Source organism: Bombina bombina, chromosome 1 (genome assembly GCF_027579735.1).
Source record: "Bombina bombina isolate aBomBom1 chromosome 1, aBomBom1.pri, whole genome shotgun sequence".
In the NCBI taxonomy this organism is placed as follows: domain Eukaryota; kingdom Metazoa; phylum Chordata; class Amphibia; order Anura; family Bombinatoridae; genus Bombina; species Bombina bombina.
The window spans coordinates 869,853,290-869,868,398 of NC_069499.1; the positions used below are offsets into that span (position 1 = coordinate 869,853,290).

At 37.8% G+C, this 15,109-nt stretch overlaps 1 long non-coding RNA gene across 5 annotated transcripts in view; it reads left to right on the forward strand.

Annotated features, from left to right (window-relative positions):
• The first annotated feature begins 6,013 nt into the window (after positions 1-6,013).
• The window catches only part of LOC128640250 (uncharacterized), a 29,250-nt gene continuing 20,154 nt past the window's right edge, over positions 6,014-15,109 (forward strand). For 2 of the 5 annotated variants that reach the window (XR_008399314.1, XR_008399315.1), the window contains exons 1-2: positions 8,929-9,103; positions 11,655-11,761. This is a non-coding gene — a long non-coding RNA (uncharacterized LOC128640250). Of the gene's footprint in view, positions 6,078-8,928; positions 9,104-10,726; positions 10,797-11,654; positions 11,762-15,109 lie in introns of those variants that run through there. The other 3 variants (XR_008399316.1, XR_008399317.1, XR_008399313.1) reach the window with 3 other exon arrangements.

The window sequence follows — 15,109 nt, forward strand, 5'->3', positions numbered from 1 at the left end:
TACAGAGTTTTTGGCAGTGGATCCCCAGCAGTGACCTCCCAACCCCCACATCCCACTGATTCAGAGAACTGAATTAAAATCTTCTATCACTGCAGCAGCAAAATGACTATTTACCTCATAAAATGGTGCCTACTTGTTAAATGCTCATTTACTGTTTCAGCAGAAGTAAAACATAAACAAAAACGTGTGTATATATTGTTCTTGATTACTACAGTCCAATGACAGGAGTAGGTTAGCAGGTTAAACATACTGAGGTAATAACACTGACTAATTTCAGGATGTGTAAGCAATCCAGGAATAGGAACAGCACTTTTTAACCATTTTCCTGCCAGGGTTAATTTGTCTACATCGGAACAAATTGAAATCTTGCGATCGTGCAAGTGATCACAAGATTTCAATGATGGGATCGCGTCAGGGGGCGTCCCTATGATGCTAGGCACGCCCTCCAGATCGCGATCCCATCAGGGAAGCGCCAGTGGCTTCGGGAAAGCAGTAAGGACGTTGTATTTAGTCCTTCGACGCTAAAGCACCAGCAAAATTCAGACAAAATACAATGTCCTAACGGTGTTAAAGGGTTAAAAGGAGTGCCCGGAGGAGACTTACCAAGTCTCAAATCATATGTAAAGCAACAAGTCCTCCAGCACTTCCAATAATAAAAGACCTTTATTAATATTACAACATGAGTCAACAAATATCTGAAACGTTTCGGGCCTAGCTCAGCCCTTTCTCATGCATAATTTCAGGATGTGTAACATCATATAAACCAGGATGCTTTGTGGTGTCCTGCTATACAGATTCCGAATTGTTCATAATTGACTTTGTTCTTGTTGGAAAAGTATTCTTCCTATGCTAATTATATGCTTGAGTCGGGATAAGGCAGCCAATGAAGAGCATGATGATTTAACCTTCATTACATCAATATAACCAGACAAAAAGAAAATTAAATTCATTCATATCCCGAATTACAAATTTTTAAACCACAATTGAAATCACTAGAGTCAGACTCAATTTAAATCATGGTTTTCTACATAAAGGTTTAATTTTTAGAATAAGCTTTCAGATTTTTTTTTTCCAGTTGTATTATGAAATTATTGGGAGGTGAATTATCTCTAGTTTAATAAGTCAATTGTTCATATTTTATCAACTTTTCAGCAAAGAAACATAATAATTATCTTAATCTGTCCCAATCCAAACAAAATTCTATTCATTGTGCTTCTTGAAATTTAGTAAGGGGTTGATTCTGTTTACATAGAATTGCAGAGGAACTATGGGATTAAAGGGACTGTAAAGTCAAAATGAAACTTTTGTGATTCAGATAGAACATGCCATTTTAAACTGCTTTACATTGTATTATCTATTATCTATTATCTAATTTGTTCTCTTTGAATCCTTATTTCAAAATCAAAACTAGGTAGGCTCAAGAGCAGTAATGCACTACTGGGAGCTTGCTGCTAATTGGTGGCTGCACTTATATGCATCTTGTTATTGACTGATGCAATATGTCCAGCTAGCTCCCAATAGTGCTTAGCTGCTCCTTCAACAAATTATACCAAGAGAATTAATCAAATTTGATAATAGAAGTAAATTGGAAAATTGTCTAAAATTGTATGCTGAGATCTGAGATGAGGAGGCAGTGTGCAGAAGCTTAGATACAAGGTAATTGCAGAGGTAAAACGTATATTTATTTAAGTGTTGGTTATGCAAAACTGGGGAATGGTAAATAAAGGGATTATCTATCTTTTTAAACAATAACATTTTTAAACCATTTGAATATGTGAATGAAAACTGTGAGCTGTCCCTTTAAGGCTGTGTGTTTTTGTGCCTGCTGTTTGTTTGTCCCTGTAAGCCTGTGTGTAGTGTGTGTAAGCCCATTTAAGACTGTGTCCGCATGGTGTGAGCTGTTCCTTTAAGGTTGTGTGACTCTGCGTGCGACTGTACCCTGTGAGCTCTCCCTTTAAGACTGCATGCACCACCTGTCTTTGTGCATGCTGTGATCTGTCCCGATCTGTCCCGATAATACTGAGTGCTTTAAGGCTGTTTGTATTGTGTGAGAGCATCTGTCCCTTTAAGACTGTTTGTTGTCTGTGTGTGGTGTAATCTATTCCTTTAAGGCATGTACCATTTAAATTGTGTGCAGTTGTCCCTTTAAAGGCTGCCTGTGTGCCTGTTTCTTTAAGACGGTGTCCTTTTAAAGCTCTGTTCGCTTAGGTGCTTCATGGGTCCCAGTAGCTAACAGCCCCAAATGTGTAATTTATGTGACAGGGGTAGTATCATAAAAGGCTTTTGTCAAAGAGAGTGATTTTTGTTCATGCTGCAGTAAGGTGTCCTGTACCTTTTTAAGGAGGCATAAAAGATCAATTAGGCCTTAAAGGGACATGGATGTTGAAATCTTTCTTTCATGATTCAATTTTAGACAACTGTCCAGTTTACTCTATTATTTAATTTACTTCATTCTCTTGGTATCCTTTGTTGAAGCAGCAGCAATGCATTACTAGGAGCATTGGAAAGCCAATAACATGAGACATATATGTGCAGCCAACAATCAGCATCTCCTGAGTCTACCTAGGTATCCCTGTCAATAAAAGAATTCAAGAGAACAAAACAGTTTAGATAATAGAAGTAAATTAAAAAGTTTCAAATTGCATGCTCTATCTGAATAATGAAAGAAAATGTTTGAGTTTTATGTCCCTTTAATGCCTGAGGAGGAGTCCAGGGGAAAGGAGCCTGGTACTAGTCTGAAGGATACACAGACTTGTGTTTGCCTCTCAGACTGTGTATGGTATCAGCTGTTCCTTTAAGACTGTGTGCCTTGGGTATTTGTGCTCCTTTACCAATAAGATTGTGTGCGTGTGGTGTAAATTGTCTTTTTAAAGGGACCCTAAAAACCTTCTGTTTCCATGTAATTATCATTTATTTTTACCATTTATGTTTAGATTGTAATAAAAGATACTGTAGGGAGTGCTTCATTTGTCTTGTTTAGGAGTAGGGAGAGGTCAGCTATAGTGTAGTGTTTTGTTCTGTGCAAACCATGGATAATAATGATTATATGGCTGCCTGATCATTATTATCCATGGTGTGCACAGAACACTACACTATAGCTGACCTCTCCCTACTCCTAAACAAGACAAATGAAGCATTACCTACATTATCTTTTATGATCTTCCTAATACCTGCTAATTAGACAAGCCACTGATGCTATAAAATGAGGAGCACAGAGAGCGTGAGCTGCTGGTCAAAGCCACAAATCAAAAACTAAGGAGAAGATTTGCAAAGGGTCCGATCTAAACAAACTCTGAAAGTTATAGGAAAGAAAAAAAATGTATGGCTTGAGGGGGACCCCGGGAGCTTGGAGAGAAAGGAGAGGGGTAGAAGGGTGACACAGCTTAGTGTTGAAGATACCAGAATAAATTTGAGACAGCAGCCGCCTCGCCAATGGAACAGTGTGTTGGGCGATCCCTACCCATCCCTCTTTCGCTCACACCACAAGAATGAATTTTACATTATGAATAGAGTAAAAAAGAATGATTAGCTTACAAGTGTATTAGCTATAGCTATATAGCAACACTAGCTGATGCCGGTTTAAAAGATATTCTTGAGAAAAAAAATAAAGATAATAGCTGCAAACTTTATAGCAGCAGTAGTTTTTTAGTTATGCTGTGAGCGTCTACATTCCTGTGCGCTCACAACAATAAGCACAGACTTCCGGTTTTGTCCACTCACAGCCATGTCTGCACGGATTCGGCATGGAGCGCTCAGAAAGCACAAGTAAATGTAAAAAAAACACAAATTGGAACACCTATAATAAAAAAAAAGGGATTTGCATTTTAAAAACTAAAAAAACTTTATGAATAAAAAAACACAAAATCCTAAGGACAAGTGTTTAAAGTCCCTTTAAAGGCTGAGTGAGTTGTGTGCATGAGTGTACGTGTCTGACCCTTTAAGGCTGAGTGCATTGCTTTGAGAGAGTGCAAGGTTGTGTGTGTGCACATAAGGTGGTCTGTCCCTTTTTAAAGGTTGTGTGCATTGTGTGTATGCCTACCCCTTTAAGACTGAGTGTTCCTTTGATGGTTGTGCGCCTGTACTATTAAGATTGCATGTGTGTGGCCCCTTTAAGTCTGTGTTGTGTCTGCCGGTTCCTTTAAAGGCTGTGTGTGTTGTGTGTCTGCACCTATCCCCTTAAGACTGATTGTTGCTTGGGTGCACCTTTACCATTAAGATTGAATGCATGTGGTTTGTTATCCCTTTAAGTCTGTGTGTGTTGTGCCTGTCCCTTTAAAGGCTGTATGCATTATTTGTGTATGCCTTAGGGTTTCCACCTCAGCCATGTTTTCCTGGACACATATGAATGAGTTACACATGCTGCAGGGTGTGCAGGGAGGAACATGTATTGTGTTTATAGACAGCACTATTCATATTCCTCTCTGCACACCCTGCAGCATGTGTAACTTATAAGTGTTCTGTATTTTAAGGAACGGGTGGCAACCCTAGTATGCCTACCCCTTTAAGACTGAGTGTTCTTTGGGTGGTTGTGCGCCTATAGCATTAAGATTGCATGCGTGTGGTGTGTTGCCCCTTTAAGTCTGTGTGTGTTGTGTATGTGTGTCTGTCCCTTTAAAGGCTGTGCACATTGTGTGTGTGCCTGTCCCTTTAAGACTGAGTGTTCCTTGGGTGCATGTGCGTCTGTACCATTAAGATTGAGTGCGTGTGGTTTGTTGTCCCTTTAAGTCTGTGTGCATTGTGTGTGCTTGTCCCTTTAAAAGCTGTGTGTATGCATACCCCTTTAAGACCGAGTGTTTCTTGGGTGGTTATGTGCCTGTACTATTTAGATTGCATACGTGTGGTGTGCTGTCCCTTTAAGTCTGTGTGCATTGTGTGTGTGCTTGTCCCTTTAAAAGCTGTGTGCATTGTGTGTCTGTGCCTATCCCTTTAAGACTGTGTTCCGTGGGTGGTTGTAAACCTGTACCATTAAGATTGCATATGTGTGGTGTGTTGCCTCTTTAACTATGTATACGTTGTGTGTGTGCATGTTCCTTTTAAATGCTGTGTGCATTATGTGTGTCTGCGCCTATCCCTTTAAGACTGAGTGTTCTTTGGGTGCTTGTGCACCTGTGCCATTAAGATTGCATGTGTGGTGTGTTGCCCCTTTAAGTCTGTGTGCATTGTGTGAGTACCTATCCCTTTAAAGGCTGTGTGCATTGTGTGTGTGTGCCTATCCTTTTAAGACTAAGTGTTTCTTGTGTGCCTGTACCATAATTGCATGCATGTGGTGTGCTGTCCCCTTAAAGGTACATGAAACTCACAATTTTTCTTTCATGATTAAGAAAGAGCATGCAATTTTAAACAATTTTCCAATTTACTTCCATTATCTTATATTCTTAATTCTTTTGATATCCTTTGTTCAAAAGAATATCTAAATAGGCACAGTAGCTGCTGATTTGCTCACCCATGTGCATTGATATTTATTCAACAAAGGATATCTGAAGAATGAGGCAAATTAAATAATAGAAATAAAATGGAATGTTGTTTAAAATTGTATTCTCTATCTGAAACATGTTAGAAAAAAATGTTTCATGTCCCTTTAAGTCTCGGTGCATTGTGTGTGCCTGCCCCTTTAAGACTTAGAGTGTGTTCACATACTGTGATCTGTCCCTTTAAGACTGTGTGTGACATGCGTTGTCTATTTAAAGGCTGTGTGTGCATGTCTCTTTAATACTGTTCCCTTTTGCTTTTGGAGATATAACCAGTCCTGCATTATTGTTGGTCACCCCATACCAATTGTTAAAGTAAAATATTGCTGTATATCCAAGAAAATAACTTACATTTAATTAAATGTTGTTAAATCTGCTAGAAAAAAAAAAACAATACAAATGAACTATTTAGTAGTCAGAAATTCACTTTTCATCATGTAGTGTTACATACAAATAAAGCATGTTTAAAAAAAAAAGAAAAAGAAAAAAAAAAAAACCTTTATTCTGATTGGTTGCTGTATGCCACATGATTATAAAGCCATGAGGTTGCTTCTGGAAGGCTGAAATTGCGCCAAAAAAATTGTGATATGTTTGTGTGTTTAGCAGCAGGTGAGATTTGCATTACTTTGTTGTGTTAAATATGTGATTTGTATCTTATATTCAGCAGTGCTATTTATATCATGTGTTTGCCTGCAGATGAGTGTGTATATGAGACAATAATTATTGTCTGCTTATTATGCTTTTAATGTGACCTAGTAAACTGTTTAGCTGCAATGCAGAAACCTATAAATGCACTATCTTCATTACGTATGCTTTCTCCATTAACACTGTAAGCATTTTGCTGTTAAACTTTTACAAAAGATGTCTTGATGTTCTAAACGTTTAGTTGTGTAGCATTGATTTGATCTATAGCTCAGATTACAAATAAGAGACAGTTCTCTTGATTTCAGTGGATAAAAAGTTCCTAAGTAAATGAGTTACAGCTCTGCAGTGTAAAAAACAAACTGCTTTGTACTGAATGAATGGGATGTGCAGCTTGTTTGTGGGTAAGCACATAATTAGGCTAGGAAGGAACGGAAACTCTTGCAATGGCAGATTATTATTTTAGTGTAAGAGATCAGTCTGTAAATGTCTCTAGAAGTATCCAATAGAAATAGACAACATTTTAAATAAATGGGTGTATTACTCACTTGCACAAGGAAGGTTTTTTTTTTTAAATATTTATTTTTTTTAAAAAGGAAAAAACTTGCCTGCTAGTATATTACTCTTTAAATTTATTCAGTGGGCTTTGTGTTGTTTGAGCCTGTTTTGTATACAGTATTGTGTAAATGCTTCTATTTAAATGCATTGATGTACATTTCTGTTTTTACCTTTCTATTTAAAGGGACAGTATACAGTAACATTGTTTTTTGCTTAATGTATTTCCAATGACTTGTTATACCAGCTGCAGAGTATATAAAGTGTATGGGGAATTGCATTTTCAGGTTTATTTATAAGATATTAAATTTCTGGCTTTAAACTTGGTTGACCTTGCAGGTACAATTTATCTCATTATGTTACCAGTTTGTGTACACACATTTGCTTCCTTATCTTGTCTGTTTGTAAACCAAACCCCAATACTTACAATGGAAAAGTGTTTTATTTAGTTATCTCTTCTACCCACCAGGAGTGTAATTTCTTCTGCTGGCTGTGTTTACATAGTTTGTCAATTACTTGGACTTAAAGGGACAGTCTAGTCAGACTTAAACTTTCATGATTCAGATAGTGCATGCAATTTTAAACAACGTTCCAATTTGCTTTGTTCTTTTTGTATTCTTAGTGTAAAGCTAACCTAGGTAGGCTCATAAGCCCTTGGAGGCCGCCTCTTATCTGAATGTATTTGACAGTTTTTACTGCTAGTGGGCTTTAGTTCATGTGTTTCATATAAATAACATTGTGCACGTGGCCGTGGATTTATTTAAGAGTAAGCACATTTATTGCCTGACATGCAAGTCTGTCAAAAGGTCTGAGATAAGGAGGCAGTCTTCAGAAGCATTGATACAAGTTAATCAGAGGTAAAAAGTATATTTCTATAACAGCGTTGGTTATGCAAAACTAGAGAATAGATAATAAAGGGATTATGATGTAAAATATATTTTACTAACACATTACAAGTTAATTGCTTTTATTTTGATTAAGCAACTACAAGTATATGAAATCATTAAAGGGACAGTATACACCAATTTTCATTTAAAGGGACACTGAACCCAAATTTTTTCATTCGTGATTCGGATAGAGCATGCAACTTTCTAATTTACCCCTATTATCAAATTTTGTTTATTCTATTGGTATCTTTATTTGAAATGCAAGAATGTAAGTTTAGATGCCTGCCCATTTTTGGTGAACAACCTGGGTTGTCCTTGCTGATTGGTGGATAAATTCATCCACCAATAAAAAAGTGCTATCCAGAGTTCTGAAAGAAAAAAAAAGCTTAGATGCCTTCTTTTTCAAATAAAGATAGCAAGAGAACGAAGAAAAATTAATAGGCGTAAAGTAGAAAGTTGCTTAAAATTGCATGCTCTATCTGAATCACGAAAGAAAAAAATTTGGGTTCAGTGTCCCTTTAACTGCATGTAATAGACACTACTATAAAGAATAAGATACACAGATACTGATCTAAAAATCCAGTATAAAACCTTTTACAAACGTACTTGGGAGCTCCCAGTTTAGCACTGTTGATGAGGTAGTCTGGGACACTCGCTGTAAGGGGCTTGGTAAACAAAACACACTTTTCTTCATTTAAAATATAGCTGTTATAGTTCTGCTGGTCTCATAATAGAAAATGAACACCCACTGCATGCAGATCTGCTCACATTGAGCTGCAGACACGGAGGACGCTTTGTGGTTGCCTTGGAGATGTCAGCTTGCAGAGAAGGCTGATTGGTTGCCGGTGCACCAGCATTCTCAAACACTGCTCAGTTTCTGTGCGCTGATGAATAAGCCAGGCAGTCTACATGAGCAGGTGCACACAGAGGTCGTATGACTGCCCTGCCCTGGGAAGCTCATAAATTTGAAATGCACAAACAATATTAATGGATTTTAATTATAAAAATGTAAATGTCAAGTAAATTTTTTTTTTTTTTTTTTAAATGGTTTTTGTTCCCAAAATGACTGTCCTTTTAAGTCCAAAAACTTTCAGTATAGGTTGGGATACCACAGGCTAAATCGGCTATTTCAAATGCCAAAATAAGGGTAAACTAGCTACTTGTAAACAATGCAATGCACTCCAGCAGGATATATATATATATATATATTTTCTCTCTCGCTCTCGCTCTCGCTCTCGCTCTCGCTCTCGCTCTCTCTCGCTCTCTCTCGCTCTCGCTCTCTCTCGCTCTCTCTCGCTAAATAATGGTTTCTCAAATTATTATAATAAATCCCTTAGTATACTGTTGCCATAGCCTGACTACCTGGAATCTATAATATAAATGTATTAAGTCTATTTTGTCTCTTCTAGCTGGCTTGTTTGGAATATCTGTCCAGCTCAAAAATGGCTCCAGCGGTTAGAAACCGGTGTTGGATGGCAGAATGGTTTTATGGAAACTTCAAGCATATGACAGCTTAATTTTCTTCCACAAGGCTGTGAGACCAGGTTGCAGGTAAGTACAGGTTATTAATATGTAGGTGTCGCATGGTCACTGGCAGATGTTATAGTGAGCTCTCTGCACATGGTGGCAGCTGTAGTTACGGACACTAAGAGCAGTCCGCGGCTGCTCCTGGTGCCCGTGACTACAGCTGTAAAGCTATGGTGGGGAGTAAACGGTTTCTGAAGCCTCTGGACATGTGACTAGTCTAAAATAATTAATTTCTGCCTCTAGGATTATATTTTATTTCCCCCTATTTTCAAAGACTGCTTAACAGCATCATTTACTTCTCTCCCGTAAAACCCAACATGGTCACTGGCAGATGTTACAGTGAGCTCTCTGCACATGGTGGCAGCTGTAGTTACGGACACTAAGAGCAGTCCGCACCTGCTCCTGGTGCCCGTGGCTACAGCTGTAAGGCTATGGTGGGGCGTAAACTGTTTCTGAAGCCTTTGGTCATGTATAGTCTAAAATAAATTACTGCCTTTAGCATTCCCCCCCCCCCCCCTTATTTTCAAAGGCTGCTTAACAGCATAATTTACTTCTCTCCCATAAAACCCAACATGGTCATTGGCAGACGTTACAGTGAGCTCTCTGCACATGGTGGCAGCTGTAGTTACGGACACTAAGAGCAGTCCGCACCTGCTCCTAGTGCCCGTGGCTACAGCTGTAAGGCTATGGTGGGGCGTAAACTGTTTCTGAAGCCTTTGGTCATGTATAGTCTAAAATAAATTACTGCCTTTAGCATGGCATTCCCCCCCCTTTATTTTCAATGGCTGCTTAACAGCATAATTGTACTTTCTTCCCTCCTGATAGTCCCATCATGGTCACTGGCAGATGTTATAGTGAGCTCTCTGCGCATGGTGGCAGCTGTAGTTACGGACACTAAGAGCAGTCCGCACCTGCTCCTGGTGCCCGTGGCTACAGCTGTAAGGCTATGGTAGGGTGTAAACTGTTTCTGAAGCCTTTGGTCATGTATAGTCTAAAATAAATTACTGCCTCTAGCATGGCATTTTATCCCCCCCCCCTTATTTTCAATGGCTGCTTAACAGCATAATTTACTTTCTTCTGACCTGTTAGACCCAACATGATCACTGGCAGATGTTACAGTGAGCTCTCTGCACATGGTGGCAGCTGTTTTTTTGGACATATGGAGCAGTGCGCGCCTGCTCCCTGTGCCCATGGATACAGCTGTAAAGCTATGGTGGATTGTAAATTGTCTCTTGACGCCTATGAGCATGATATTTTAAAATAAAATAATTTACCTCTAATATAGCATTTTGAATTTTCCCTTTTTCCCCTATTTTTCAAAGTAAAGTTTCTGACTTTATAGTCTATATTAAATAAAAATAGCCTAATGCATTTCTCCTATTAAAGTACATGACCACTATATCTCTCCTTTTCAAAGTACTCTAAGGACCCTTGTCTTGTTTTCCTACATGACTGCTTCACACATGCTATATCCAAGTAACTCCTCTTTAGCAAAGATCTCTCTCTCCTCCATATGTTTATTAGCGGTAGGTACAGTAAACGGTCTTCATAGCAGCGGTGTCTTTGGGAAGTGGAAGCAGCGGGCCCCTGCTGAAGCTACCCAAGGCTAGTTCTATACTGTGGTACATTACAAGTTTGTCTCCTCAGCCTTAGGTCATGCTCCCCATCATACGTCCCATGCAAGCCCAGCCTAGAAAATGCACAGCTAACATTCATGGTAAACTATTGTTGTATTTATTATTGCTCTGTCACTGCCTATAATGACCAAATGTTTACTAACCTAATTCCTGATCCTTTTATACCATTCCACAGACACCTGGGTTTCTTACTCTTCTTTCCCTTCTTATGCTCTTTATTTAATAATTGTTGCATTTATGAAATGATGATATGGAGTGACTGTTAGGTGGTAGTTTTGAAGCATTTGGTCATATAGCTAACCACTTAAACCCACTAAATAGATATGCTGTACAGCCCAGAATATAGACCTTAAGACTTTATGTTCATATCTAAGGTTCATTCTTATAAGTGTTATATCTCTGCATTTTCTACTTGAGTATTAACTATAGGCAATGCAAATTTACCACAATGTCCTGTTTCTTACGTTAAAGGGATATTCCAGCCAAAATTGGAATCCACATGGGTGCATTTCGGTATTGAACAGAAGCAATTTTGTAATATACATGTATTATCAAAAATGCTTCTAATAAAAGCTATAGCTGTTTCCAAAGTGTATTTGTATGCACCGTGCACTTGCTTAGAGAGCCTAAGGTGCTGGTACCATCTGGTAATTACTCAATTTGTTAATTGCTGACATGATACAAGCCCCAGTGATGATCTGAGCAGCTGCATTATTTAAAATGTGGGTATAGTGACAATATCTAGCAATGCTTCACATGCACGTGCAGAGAAAAATGTTAACACTAAAATAGTGATAACTTTTACTAGAAACATTTTTGCTAATAAATGTATATTGTAAATATGTTTCTATTCAAAGATGTAATTCATCTATGTGCATTTAGATTTTGACTGGAATGTCCCTTTAAGTAGTATGTATTTCCCCCCCCCGTATCTGTAGGTGATGCTAAAGTTATCAGATCTACAGCACCAGGTGACATACAGCCAACACTTACAGTGTCTACTTCATTGTCAAAAGAAATGTCTGTGTCTCCTTTGTTAAACCAGGTAAGAGTTAAATTGTTGTAAAATACATTAAATTCATAGTGTTCAAGCTGTTTCCTGTATAACAGTAGATCATTTTTGTTGCAGACATATAGTATAATTAAATGGTGATAATAGTCATACCATTACATGCTCTAATTTGTTATTAGCAAATGGAATTTTAAGACTAGCGACCCTGCATTATTGTGCGTTTTAACCCGCAAAGGGGTAAACACAGAGTAGAAGTACTTCTTCAGACCAGCAAAGTAGTGCTGGTCCCAATTGGTGGCGCTAGTTAAATATCCGAGTTGTGTTACTGATTGTATCTGCTTGGGACTAAATACATAGCATTAGACAATGTCCTGCTCAAGACCCACAGAGCACTGCTAGTCCCAAGCAGAAAGCGCTGCTGATTGGGACCGGCACTGCTCTGGGGGTCCCAAGCAGTATTTCTACTGTGTGTGTTAACCCACACAGTGGTGCAGGATCACTAGTCTTAAAATTACATATTCTAACTAATGTAATTTTACCACTATAATGACCCTGTAATGTTGTCCACTTGTCCTTGCAGTGTCTTTTTGAGGCCTGACTGTACTTTTTATCCTTAAAGGAATAGGGAAAGAACTTGATAGTCCTATTGTATATCTATCTTGTCTCTTAAAGGGGCATTAAATAGTATGTTGGGCAAAATAGCTTTTTTTTCTGAGATAAAACAGTGTTTTAGCTTCTTAAGCAAGATTGACGAGCATAGGCAGCTATTTATTAAAGGGACAGTCTATAATAGAATTCTTGTTTTAAAAGACAGATAATCCCTTTATTACCCCCCCCCCCCCCCCAGTTTTGCACAGCCAGCAGTTGTATTAACCCTTTCGTGACAGGGTTAAAGTGCCTACATCGGAACAACTGTTCCGATGTAGACAAATTGAAACTACGCGATCGTGCATACGATCGCGAGATTTCAATTATTGGATCGCATCTGGGGGGCGTCCCTACAATCCTAGGAACGCCCTCCAGACCGCGATTAAATCCCTGAAGCACAGAAGGCTTCAGGACAGCCGTTAGTTATGACGTTCCATTCCGTCATAACGGCTTTAAAGCCCAGTCTAATTATGACGGAATGGAACGGCATAACGGCTTTAAAAGGTTAATACTTTTTTTTTTTCTTTACCTCTGATTACTTTGTATCTAAGAACCTTCTGACAGCCCCCCTGATCACATGACTGTGACTATAACATCTATTGAGTTGCATTTAGTATTGTGCTGTGCTAACTCTTAAATAACTCCTTGTGCCTGAACACAGTGTTATCTATATGGCCCACAGTCTCTTGTTAAAAGCAATTTAAAAAATGTGGTAAGAGGCAGCCCTCAAGGGCTTAGAAATTAGCATATGACCCTACCTAGGTTTAGTTTCAACCAAGAATAAGAAGAAAACAAAACAAATTTGATAATAAAAGTAAAAGTTGAAAGAAAGTTGAATAAAATTACAAGTCCTATCTGAATAATAAAAGTTTAATTTTGACTAGACTGTCCCTTTTAATGTAAATGTTTACTTGCTTGCACATGGGATCATAATAACAGCCAGTGGTAAAAAAAAATTAAACTTAAAGGGACAGTCTAGTCCAAAAAAAACTTTCATGATTTAGATAGGGCATGTAATTTTAAACAATTTTCCAATTTACTTTTATCACCAATTTTTCTTTGTTCTCTTGGTATTCTTAGTTGAAAGCTTAACTTAGGTTTATATGCTAATTTCTTAGACCTTGAAGGCCTCCTCTTAAGAATGCATTTTAACAGGTTTTTCACCACTAGAGGGTGTTAGTTCATGTTTTTCATATAGATAACACTGTGCTCGTGCACGTGAAGTTACCTGGGAGCCATCACTGATTGGCTAAACTGCAAGTCTGTCAAAAGAACAAATAAAGGGGCAGTCTGCAGAGGCTTAGATGCAAGATAATCAGAGGTAAAATATATATAAATATAACTGTTGGTTATGCAAAACTAGGGAATGGGTAAACAAGGGATTATCTATCTTTTAAAACGATAACAATTCTGGTGTAGACTGTCCCTTTAAAGGGACAGTACACTATAAAATAGTTTTTATATTAATGTATTTTCAATGACTTGTTTATACCAGCTGCAGTAGATAAAATGTGAGAAATTGCATTTTCAGGTTTTTTGTGTATATGAAGTAGCTGGTTTTGTGCTTTTAAACCACATCTCATTATGTTATCACTATGTGTACACACACTTGCTTCCTTATCTTATATTTCTCTGGAAAACTAAAGCTCAATACATAGAGGGAACAATGGAAAATAATCATTTTATTACTTTACTATCCTGCACCCCCCTGTGAGTGTAATTTCTTCTGATGGCTGTGTTTACTTAGGCTATGCAATAGCTGAGACTCCAGTATCAAAACTTTCAGTATAGGTTGGGAAACCACAAGCTATTTCAAATGCCAAAATAGGAGTAAAGGAGTTAATTAGAAACAATTAAATGCACTCCAGCAGGTAAAAGGTATCATTGAGAACAATTTAAATTGGAGAACATTTTTAGGTGAACTGTCCTTTTTAAAATATCACTCTATCTAATCCATTTAAACAAGTTTCCTATTTTATTAATTTTGCTTAGTATCCTTTTGTTAAAGGGACAGTCTACACCAGAATTGTCATTGTTTAAAAGATAGATAATCCCTTTATTACCCATTCCCCAGTTTTGCATAACCAACACGGTTATATTAAATATACTTTTTACCTCTGATTACCTTGTATCTAAGCTTCTGCAGACGGCCCTCTTATTTCAGTTCTTTCGACAGACTTTGTATTTTTACGTGCACACTCCTGGGCTCCTTTCAGCCGACTTGGCTTTATTCTTCAACAAAGGATACCAAAAAGAATAAAGCAAATTTGGTAATAGAAATATAAATTGGAAAGTTGTTAAATGATATACTGTAGCTGAATCGTGAATGTTTAATTTATAAGTCAAGCATCCTAGAGTTATATTTTAAAACCATGTTTAATTTTAAATATTACTGTATTTTCTTATGTGTTGTAATTTAATTTTGTTTCTGTGTCCCTATGTCACTTTTGTTATGTTAACATATATATTATATATACACCATTGGGAAACGGATGTGAAAGATAATACTTTCTTTTCATGACCTTTTTAGACAGATATTGGGGGGGGGAAGAGTGTTGCTCTTATAATCTGTGGGGGGGGGGGGAAGAGTGTTGCTCTTATAATCTGTACATGAATGATCCTATTTGTGTTTATCATGCAGTGCGAGAAGCACACTTCACTACACCCCCTTCTCTGTATTTGCCTTTTAGGGATAACTACTTTTTATAGCTACTTATGTATTGCTGTGCAAGA